This window comes from Gopherus evgoodei, chromosome 3, assembly GCF_007399415.2.
Source record: "Gopherus evgoodei ecotype Sinaloan lineage chromosome 3, rGopEvg1_v1.p, whole genome shotgun sequence".
NCBI classification, from domain to species: domain Eukaryota; kingdom Metazoa; phylum Chordata; order Testudines; family Testudinidae; genus Gopherus; species Gopherus evgoodei.
In genome coordinates this window covers 34,707,599-34,718,866 of record NC_044324.1, presented here as the reverse complement: position 1 = coordinate 34,718,866, position 11,268 = coordinate 34,707,599, and the positions used below count along the sequence as shown (strand labels likewise).

The 11,268-nt window shown below is 39.7% G+C and overlaps 1 long non-coding RNA gene across 1 annotated transcript; it reads left to right on the top strand.

Moving 5' to 3' along the window:
* Nucleotides 1-365: 365 nt before the first annotated feature.
* On the top strand, nt 366-9,934 carry LOC115649507. The gene is made up of 3 exons (XR_003999838.1): nt 366-405; nt 7,135-7,265; nt 9,340-9,934. It is a non-coding gene; the product is annotated as an uncharacterized LOC115649507 (long non-coding RNA).
* The last annotated feature ends 1,334 nt before the right edge of the window (nt 9,935-11,268 follow it).

Here is an 11,268-nt window from a genome sequence, read left to right as displayed (position 1 = left end):
TGATGACACTTCAAACTCATCTCCTCTAACGATTTTGGGCCCAGTTCAATGCCCTTTGAAGTCAATGGGAGTCTTTCCATTGATTTCAATGGGCTTTTGATCAAGCCCTCAACATACCCACATACACAGTATTATTATTAGGCTAAAACTGCTTCACAAATGTTTTCAAGTGGACATAGTTTTTGTCTACGGAGGTGCTGTGGTTAGAAAGGGCATACAAGTATGAGTGGGAAAGTGGTCTCCCTTTTCAAATTAAGATAAAGCTAGTTCATAAAACAAACATTTCTGACTTTCCCCTAATCTCCTTTCCTCACTGTTTCCTTTTCCTTTACTTGCAGAACTAATTGGGTGAAATCCTGGCCCCACTGGAGTCCATGGGAGTTTTGCTGTTGCCTTCAAAATAGAGTAAGATTTTCATTCACCATGTATACTAGAGTGATAGAAACAAACATATACACTGTTATTGAAAAGGATTATTAAGTGGTTTGGTTTCCTAAGTATATTTTCTCTAAAACATTTGCCAAAACCCGCTGCTTTCAACTACTGAAGCAGTTCAGTGAGGCTATTTCACCTGGACAGTTTGTGGATAGTGTGGAACAGGTAATTTAAATTAATATATGCCCAGAACATGTTTCAGGCAAAGTACTCTAAGGGTGGGGTCGTCAAAAGCACCCAGGTGATATAGGAGCACAGTTCCAATGACTGTCAATAGAACTTCTGTTCAATAATCACCTACATGCATTTGAAATCCCAGCCTAGATGCTTGAGAGCATAATTAATGAGTCAGACAATTTAAAATATTTTCCCCAGTATTGGAGAATTGGTAGTTGTTGTGGGAAACACATTTTGGAAAAATAGTTTTAATATAAAAATTATTACGTCAACTGTATCTATCAAAGGAAAAGCTTTTAACTTGCATGCGCTATGGTAATAAAAGGCATTTCCTTGTATTTGATATATGTGAAAGTTATTTAAATTCTTTTCCTTAATGCTTTGCAAGTGAGAACTAGTGAATGCTATTCCTAGTTTTCCGAATTTCTTTTATATGTTGGCTTGACTGTATACTAGCCACTTTGCCTACATTGGCCATGCCAGTGTACTGTCATGATAAGTTTTGACATGGTAAAAGTTAACTTTGATTGTGGACATGGTCTTGAGAGAACCCTGCTTCAATATAGAGAACTAGTTATGCAAATTGTAATGTAATGAGTGAGGTCTTAAGGGGCACCCTTAAATATAAGCTCATGACTACTCAACTTGGATATTAAACAGAGCTAGTCTAATACCATTCCACTTCCCCTATCTTCGGTGTGATATGCTGGCACTTTTAATCCGTCTCAGAGGTGTCTGTAGTTCAGTGGTACATGCCCTGTCCATTGTCCCTTCTTCAGCAGCACTCCCACTCAGCTCAGTGGGAGTTTAGCTTCATCACGCTACAAGCTTGGGCCATAAGTGCAGTGCTATCCTTTGGGATAAAAGGCCCTATAGAAACACAACCTATTATAGTGTAATAATTTAGAATGTGTGGTCTTGGTTCTCAAAACTGTTAATTGATCACATCCGGGCTACCTTAAAGAGTATGGGTGAAATCCTGGCTCTACTGAGGCCAATGGGAGTTTTGGTCATTGACTTAACAGGGCCAAGATTTCACTCCATATTTCCATCTCCTTGGACAAAGTGCTCAAGAGGCAGCTTCAAGCCAAGGGGTTCTGACAGTGGAACAAACTTCTAGAGGAAAGTAGACTACTCTGGTGTCTGATCACCCTGCAATATCTTCCTCTTTCATAAAGTTTGTCCATCAGAACCAGAATGATGTTTGTAACAACTGCATCCCACCTGCCTAAAAAGCCTACCCCAACCAGACCTTACCATTGATAACCAGACAAGAGAGGCAAGTTGAAGACATCATGCAGTCCACTGGGGACCTCTTTTAACCAATCTGATATACGTAAGAAGCATTTAGATATTACAGTGATGAGCACCAGTACAAACCTTAAGATAAATAGGCATTATTAAGAACATAAGAATGGCCATACTGGGTCAGACCAATAGTCCATCTAGCTCAGGATCCTGTCTTCTGACAGTGGCTGGTGCTAGATGCTTCAGAAGCAGTGAACAATAGTGGGCAATTTACAGAGTGATCCATCCCCTGCCAACCAGTCCCAGCTTCTGGCAGTCAGAGGTTTAGGGACACCCAGAGTATGCGGTTGCATGCCTGATCATGTTGACATTGTGTGAAGAAGTATTTCTTTATGTTTATTTTAAACCAGCTGTCTATTAATTTTGTTGCATGACTCCTGATTTGAGTCACTTTCTCCACACCATCCATGATTTTATAGACTTCTATCCTATCCCTTTTAGTCATCTCTTTTCCAATCTGAACAGTCCCAGACTTAAATTAGTATTAATTATTATTATTATTATTATTATGCTATTAATTAGTATTATTAGGTCACTGATTATATACACTGCATCTAGAAAGCGTTACACATCTTTTAGGCAAACTGACAGCTTATTTAGCACTTTCCCTATTCATGACTGAAAATGTTGTTTAACAAACTCTTTAAAACTTTTGAAAATTCTTTCCTGTTTTTTTACAAAATTTCACGTGTTTGGAACTGAAACTCTGCAAAGAGGAGGAGAGGCGGGTAAAGTGAAAATGATTCATACTAAATGGTATAGGCACTCTTATGAATGCATAAAGCTCTTTTCTCCATACAAGAAACTGGGTCTAAGTAACACTGGTGTTTCAACAGTTTGCTAATTACTCTGTGACACTTGAGGTGGCTGAAGTCAAGACATCTTGAAATAAAATTAGACACTGTGCAATAATCACACAATATGTGACTGGAAAAAGCAAATAAAGTGAGGACCATTTTTACATAGTCAAATTACAATTAGACTGCATTAGTATTTCAAGATTGTAATTAATAGCGGCTTCTTATACCAGAGAAAAATGAATACTTCGGCATCCCACAGAGCAAAATGAGGACCACATTTTTTTATGTAATTGTTAATGATTTGGAGGAAATTGTGGACAACCAAGTGATAAAATTCATCAGTGACACAAAAATAATACTTTTGCAGGATTTAAGCAATCTGAGGGATTTCAGAGCACAACAGCAGAAGTAATATAATTTAAATAAATGCAGTGCAATGTATCTTGGAGAAAATCCTGCAATCCAAACTCTCATTTATTTAAAAATTAATAAAGAGTGAATATACTTCCCTTAATAATAGGGGTCTGGCATGACAAAGACTGTAGAATCTGACCCATATTGACTAGTAAATTAAACTTCTCATTTACCCTGATGGCCTCCGAATTAGTAGGATCTTGCTAGGGAACAGATTTTGAAGGTCAGATGGCTAGCCAAATGATGTTGTGTGTTTCAGAATGTAGCTATGGTATAATATAGAAAATATTAGTGTGACATCATCTAAAATGGCTATTAAACAAACATTATATAAAACAGTTCCTTGAGGACTATGTTCAGTTTTGATGGAATGGAAAGGAAAAAAAGTAATGGAAAAAATTCAAGAGAACCACAACAAAATAGCCGTGGCGTCAGGAGGTATCAACATGACATTGCAATGACTGGGGCTATACAGACAGAGAAGTATTTTTCATTATTTGACATAATAAGGGTCTTTCTGGTCATGTTAATGATTCATAGTTTTTAGGCCAGAAGGGACCATTAAATCATGTATTCTGTCTCAATACTCAGAAGAATCCTTTCTGCGAGGGACAAGTGGATAGCAGGACAGTGCGTTGTCTTCCTGGAGTCAAGATTTGAGATGTCCCTCAAAGATTGGATAGGCTTCTGAAGCCAACAGGCAAAGATCCACTGGTGATGGTTCATTTTGCCATGAATGACATTGCGTTGAAGGATATCTCACAAACAACAGATGATTTCAGAGAACTCAGAAGCGTGCTGAAAAAGAAAAATGTCCAAGTGATCTTCTCTGAAACCCTTCCTGGCCCACAAATGAAGGAAGACAGAAGATTTTGGAAGTGAACCAGTGGCTAGATAAGTGGTATTGGGTGGAAGGTTTTGGTTTTATGGAACATTAGTGCACCTTTATGGAGATAGGGGGTATAGTTTGGATGTCTTCTACTTCAGTAGAAGAGTAAGCAAGCTCTTTGAAGGCTAGCTAGAGCAGTCAGGAGGGCAATAAATGAATAAGAAAAGGGGATAGTAAAACAAGGGGGATATAAGCAATCATTTAGCACAGAATCAAGATGTTGAGAACAAAATTAATCAAGGAACCAAAGGGGAGGAAACTATTTATTTGCCTATAAACCAGTGATAGGAGCCTGGATAACAAACTAGAGCAGTATTTCCCAAACTTGGGACACCGCTTGTGTAGGGAAAGCCTCTGGCAGGCTGGGCCGGTTTGTTTACCTGCCGTGTCAGCAGGTCCGGCAGACTGTGGTTCCCACTGGCTGTGGTTCACTGCTCCAGGCCAATGGGGGCTCCACTGGCCTGGAGCAGCAAACCGCGGCCAGTGGGAACCATGATCGCGGACCTGCGGATGCGACAAGTAAACAAACCGGCCTGGCCCGCCAGGGGCTTTCTCTACACAAGCGGCGTTCCAAGTTTGGGAAACATTGAACTAGAGGAATTGGAATTGATCATTTATGAGCAAAAATTTGATGTAGTTGGTATTACTGAAACCTGATGGGATATTCTGCACAATTGGAATGTTGAAAATCAATGGTTATAACTAGGGCTCCAGGTCTGTGATGGAGGTCATGGAAATTACAGATTCCATGACTTTTGCAGAGACCAGAGTGGCTGACCCCAGGGTCGCTCAAGCAGCTGGCTGTGGGGCCAGCTGCTCTTGTGGCCCACAGAACAGTCACACCAGCCACTGTTCTGGCGGCCCCTAGTAATTGTCCTCGTCCTAGGGAGGCCAGAGCAGCAGCAGTTCCCAGTTGGCCCCAGCTGCCCCTCCCCAGCAGCGGCACCCCTGGACAGCCCCACAGCAGCGGTCCCCCCACCACAACTGCCCAGTGCTTACCCCCTCCCTTGATTTAATCACAGGTATTTTTAGTATAAATCATGGACATGTCACAGGCCATGAATTTTTGCTTATTGCCTATGACCTGTCCATGACTTTTACTAAAAATATCTGTGACTAAATCGTAGCCTTAGTTATTATCTGTTTAGGAAGCATCAAGTGGGCAAAAGGGAAGAGGGAGTGGCATTTTATGTCAAAAATGGCATTACCTGTTTCCCAGTCACTGATAACTTGGAAAAGAATTATCCTGAATTCTTATGGATCGATGACCTAACAGATAAAGCACAAAATGAAGTATTAGTCGGTGTCTGCTACAGAGCACCAAATCACATTAGGCAACAAGATAACTTGCTCCTTATGCACCTACCTCTTACGTTTTGGAAAAAAAGCTATATGTTCATGGGATACTTTGAGGGAGATATGCTGGAGGTCTCATGCTGCCAGTACTAAAACATCCCTGGAATGTCTAGATACCATAGATGACAATTTCCTAACACAAAAAGTGTTGCAACCAGTGCAGTGGATTCTATATTAGTCCCAGCTTGACAGATAAAGAGGAACTGATCAGAGAATTAAAAATTAATTGTATCTTAGGTGATCATGACTTGATCACATTTCTAGTATGTAAAGTCCAAATCAGTAATATACATTTAGTACTTTAAAAAGGTCAGTTTATAAAGCTGAAAACAACTATGATCCAAGTCATCTGGGAAGAATAATTTAATCATAAAAATGTAAATGATCATTGGGAATTGTTTAAGAACATTTATTAAATGCCCCAAATGCCTCAAATGCCACAATCAAGGATGAAGGCTGCATTGCTTAAAAAAATGGATGAGATTTAGAAGGGAAGTGAAAGCTTCTATAAAAAAATAAATAGCAATTGAAAAAATGGAAGAAAGGGGAAGTTGATAATAATGAATATAATCAGAAGCTAGGAAATGTTGAAAATTGATAAGGGAAGCAAAGGAACACAAGGCGAAATCTAAGGCCAGTAGAGTTATGGACAATAATAAAGAGGAATTTTTTTAAAATATATGAGGAACAAAAGAAAAAAAAAATCCCAACAATGGTATTGGTCCATTACTGGACAGAAATGCTGGAAGTAACAATGTAGAAAAGCTGAAGAATGTTTAGTAAATATTTCTGTTCTACATTTGGGAAAAAACAGATTTTGTCTCGTCATATGATGATGATAAAACTCTTTTCATTCCACTTTAGGAGAAAGTTAAACAGAAATTACTAAAGTTAGGCATGTTTTAATCAGCAGTTCCAGAAAACTTGCATTTAAGAGTTTTTAAAAAGCTGGATGAGGAGCAAGCTGGACCATTACTGCTGATTTTAAGTAAATCTTGGAACAATGGGAAAGCACCAGAAGACTGGAAGAAAGTTAATGTGCCAATATTTAAAAAACATAAATAGAAAGACTTGGGTAATTATAGGCCTATCAGGCTGACATCAATCCCAGGCAAAATAATGGAACAGCTCATATGGGACTCGATTAATATAGAATTAAAGGATAATATAATTAAGGCCAATTAACATGAGATTATGGAATATAGATGCTGTCAAACTAACTTCATATCTTTTTTGATAAGTTTTCAAGTTTGGTTGGTAAAGGTAATGGTGTTGATGTAATATACTTAGACTTCTGCAAGGTGTTTGACTTTGTACCACACAACATTTTGATTACAAATCTAGAACGATATATAATTATCATGGCACATATTAAATGGATTAAAAACTGGGTTTTCTAACCTTTTGTTAAAGAAATTTTTCTTTCATCACATGTACACACCAACTTGTTATTTATTTATTTTGAACCCAGACCCTGGGTTCAATGATGACAGTTTGTTTTTATTTTGTAGAAAAAGAAAGCATTGAAAGATTTGCTTTGGGGAAAAAATATACAAAGAGCTATGTGAATTTGGGAAACATACAAGAAGAAAAACTCAACAGAGGTCAAACCTCAGATCTGCTAACAATGACAGCATCCTTTAATTTTCTCCACACTATCTTCTGTGGAAAAGCTGTCAGGACAGTAATACAGTATCCACCTTTGGGTATCACTACAATGACCAGAGCCAGACTGTATATCTCTATTTGTTTCAGATAAATGAATATTTAGCTATTTCCATGTTCCTAAACACTGACTCACTGGATATCCAAGAACTGGATGGCACAATGGAGGAGATAACGAATGACAGGGATTATGACCTACTGGACAAAACTGAAACTTTGTGGTATGATTCTAAGAACTGCTATGTCAACTATCATGCATCCAATCTAGACAGGAGGACGACAAAGGGAAAAGAAGGTAGATGGGTGGCACTATAGGTAAAGCCACTGAGATAACCACTTTCTCTACTAAAAAGTGTAAGTATTTTGAGTAAGGATACAAGAAACAAAAATGAGAGGAACTACAGTGGGTGGTTGTTAAAAGACAACAGCAATGGAAGAGTATAAGAAAATAGGTCCATACCTGTTGGGAAAATACATGCATGCAGTTATTTAGAGGTCAGGAGCTCCACTCTCCTAGACCTTCTATCCAAAGAGAATTTCAGTGAATAAAATTCTATATTCTGTATTGCCCTTGTAAATGATGAGTTTGCTTTGGTTCAGGCAAAATTAAAGATATAGAAATATTACAGTGGTATGCACAAACTAGGGTACTAAGAGCAAATCCAGTAAAATATTTGTGTGTATAGACAGAGGTGAAAGTAAGCCGTTACGGGCCGTTACGAAGGACTGGTAAGAAAAGGAGACTGGCTGCGGGAGGAAGAAGCCTGCCCCCTGCATAAGAATAGTTTAATCTCAGCTGTTTCCTGCGCAGTTCAGCCCCCGGGGTTAGGAGCAGTTTCTGGCATCCTTGTTAATTTCACTCACAGTAGCTGGGGGGAGTGGGGAGGGTGTGTTTGACCATGGTAGGGGCAGTCCTTGTCTGCCCCCTGGGATGAGGGGATCTCTCTCCAATACTAATATACACAACAAATATAAGCATTTGACTGCACAACTTAAATCCAGAGCTAATAAAAGCAGGTGGAAGGGGAAAACTCACTGTCACATTGGTTTCTCATCTCCTCCCTCCCCCTCCTCCAGCCAGGCTGCAGACAAGGCTCTGCATTCCTCCCCCATCCCAGCAGGGGTTCTCCTCTAGGCTCTAACTTGCAGTAGGGAGACTGGCTGAAATACCTGCTGCTGTTGCCTACATAAGAACAGTTTAAACTCAGCTGTTCCCTGTGCAGTTCAGCCCCCAGGGTTAGGAGCTGTTTCTGGCATCCTTGTTAATTTCACTCCCAGTTGTTGTTGAGGGGGGAGGGTGTGTGTGACCATGGCAGGGGCAGTTCTTCTATACACAAAAAACACAATCAAAATCAGGAACCATTTCCAAGTTCAAATCTATCCCATTCCCTCCCCAGCAGAGGATCATGGTTGTGATGTCCAAACTGCTTGCAGATCCTCTTTGAAATGTTACTGAACCATGCAGAGAACAGTTGAGTTTAAACTGTTCTTATGCAGGAAGCAGGCTTCTCCCTCTCTCAGCCAGTCTGCCTGCTCTTGCTGCAAGCTAGAGGGAAGCCCCTGCAGCTGCTGCTGAGTGCCAGGCAGGGAGAAAGCATGGAGCCTAGCATTGGCAGCCTGGCTGGAGGAGGAGGGAAGACACAGAGAAAAATGTAACAGTGAGTTTTCACTTTTTCAGGCTTATTCTGATAGCAACATTTTATAACAGACTGTACTGGTAGTAGTAATAGTAGCTTTATTTTCTCTATCTATGCCATGCAATGGGAGGGATCCATGAAGTACGTAGGAGAGGTGGGTTGCTTGCGATTGGACCATATAGGTATGAAATGTAAATTATTTTCACCCCTGCCCAAACCCCAGGGCTCCCAGCTGCCTCTGCAGCTGGTAGCTCCGAGGATTATTTAAAGGGCCTGGCTCCTAGCTTCAGTCAAATCCCCAAGCCCTTTAAATCCTGATTTAAAAGCCCCGGAATTTAAAGGCCCCACCTCTTCTGATAGAGGCCACACCTCTTCCAGCTGAGGCCCCTCCCCCTCCGCAGGACTCCAGAGTACTGGTAACTCCTTTAAGTTACTTTCACCCCTGTGTATAGAGAACAGAAAGTTTAAAATTAGATACAAGAAAGTTAAAACCATTGTGATAGCTCATTTCTCTCCAGCATTTCCTTATGGCACACATGGACTATATCCTCCCAAACACTGTCTAACATGTTACAAACACCCACTTATAGAACAGGAAATATCTATTCTATATTTTGGTTTTGTTACAGAGCTGAGTTCATATTTATTTCCTTGATAGGATGGAGTCCTGTTCCTAGAAAGGAGAGAATAAGGCAGAGGGAGCTGTACATCCTGTTGACTCAACTCTGAACCTGCATGCTGCAATCTAGAGAAAACATCTGGATAAAATTACAAACGAGAGCGTTAAGTTACCGAATAACACATCTTCCTAGCAAGTCCACATTCAAACTTTGGCTATACAATTTGTAGATTGATTAGACATTTTATTATTATTTTATGGGGCAGTTCAAGAAAAAAAAGTCAGTCTGCTTGGAATTTTTACAAGAAAATAGCTAATAAAAACATATTAAACTTTTGGCAATGCCAGAAGTTTGTACTGTGTATGGGAGCATGAAGATGTGAGCTACAGCACTGGTTCAGTGCATCAGTCACTGTGATTATAATGTTAATGTCTGAGCGGTTACACTTGGATATGAGTGTCTGGACAGAATTCAAGATCTCAAGAAGAGTTTTTCTGTTTCCCAGTGGCAGCTGCTGTCCAAATCAAACCACTTTTTTTTGGGTAGCAACATTTATATCATACCAAGGTGGAATTAGAATGTTTAAGGCAGGAGAAGTCAGGTTCAGTTTTAAATGTATGACTATTCTATCTGCTGAAGGAGGATCACAGATATTTTAAATAAATGTTTATTGTGGTGAATTCTGGTATTGATAAAATCATTTGCATTATTTTTCACTGGTGTTAATGCTGCCAGAAATGGCTATGCAAAGAGGTCGTACTGACCTCTTTCATTTACAGTATGACTTGTGATGACAAAAAAATAATTTTCCCACAGATTTCTGCATTCCACTTCAGAAACCCCCTTCCCAAAAAACAACCTCACAAAACACCCAATTCCCATCTGGGAAAAAACAACAACTCCACAGTATGTTCGTTCATCTAAACCTGTCTTCACCACACAGTGAGAAATCATAATTTTTCAGCATGTACTATTTACTGTACATTAAAGATAAAAAGCAAAACAAGGAATAACAGAAGTCAGGTCTCCATATGTGAGTATAATGGGGGCCCAATTTCTCAGTTATGCTATATACCTCTCTGGCAGACTTAAAAAGGTACAGAAACCCCCCTCTTCCCCCTGAGGCACCCCTGCATAAAGCATCTCTATCTAATTTAGGACAGGCTAAAGACTCTACACAAGCTTTGCCCCTAGCCCTTGGTATGGGGGAAAGATTCATGTATTCCAAAGCAGAAGGGACCATTGTGATCATCTAGTCTGACTTCTTGTTTAGCACAGACCACATATCTTCCTCCAGATAATTCCTATTTGAATTAGAGAACATCTTTTAGAAAAACATTCAGTCTTGATTTAAAAATTGCCAGTGATAGAGAACCTACTAATAGCCTTGGTAAATTGCTCCAATTAACCATTATCCTCACTGTTAAGGGTAGGAAGGGAGAATGGCCAGAGTGTCCTGTGATACTGTTATTCTGTACTTCTGAGGCTGTAACTTACAGGGCCTCTGGCTGTCCCAAGATACAGGTGTCATACAGGTGGCTTAAGACCACCTTTTCCCCATGCCTTCCGTTCTTGCTCCCAGAGCAAGAAATGAGTAACAGAATCAGGGCCAATGTGTGTCTCCACTGTATTGGACTATGTCTGAATCTAGAATACCAGCTGTGTCCAGCTGACAGAAGACAAAAGCATAATGGTATTCACTGATATAATCAACAAAAATACCCCATAGTAAAGTATTTTTCTCCTTTTTGTGAGGAAACAACATGCAGCTTCCACATATATCCTTTTGTTCTGAAATATTCAGATATCCCTAGTCTGTGTCCTATAGAAAATGAACTCCAAAGAGATTTTCCAATTAGAAAACGGTAAGACAGAGTGAAAATTTCCTAGCAGAAGTATGTTTTCCACATTTTCACAAACGTTCTCACCTTTCTTTCCTGGAGGAAAAGTATAAAAAAAGGAAGAGA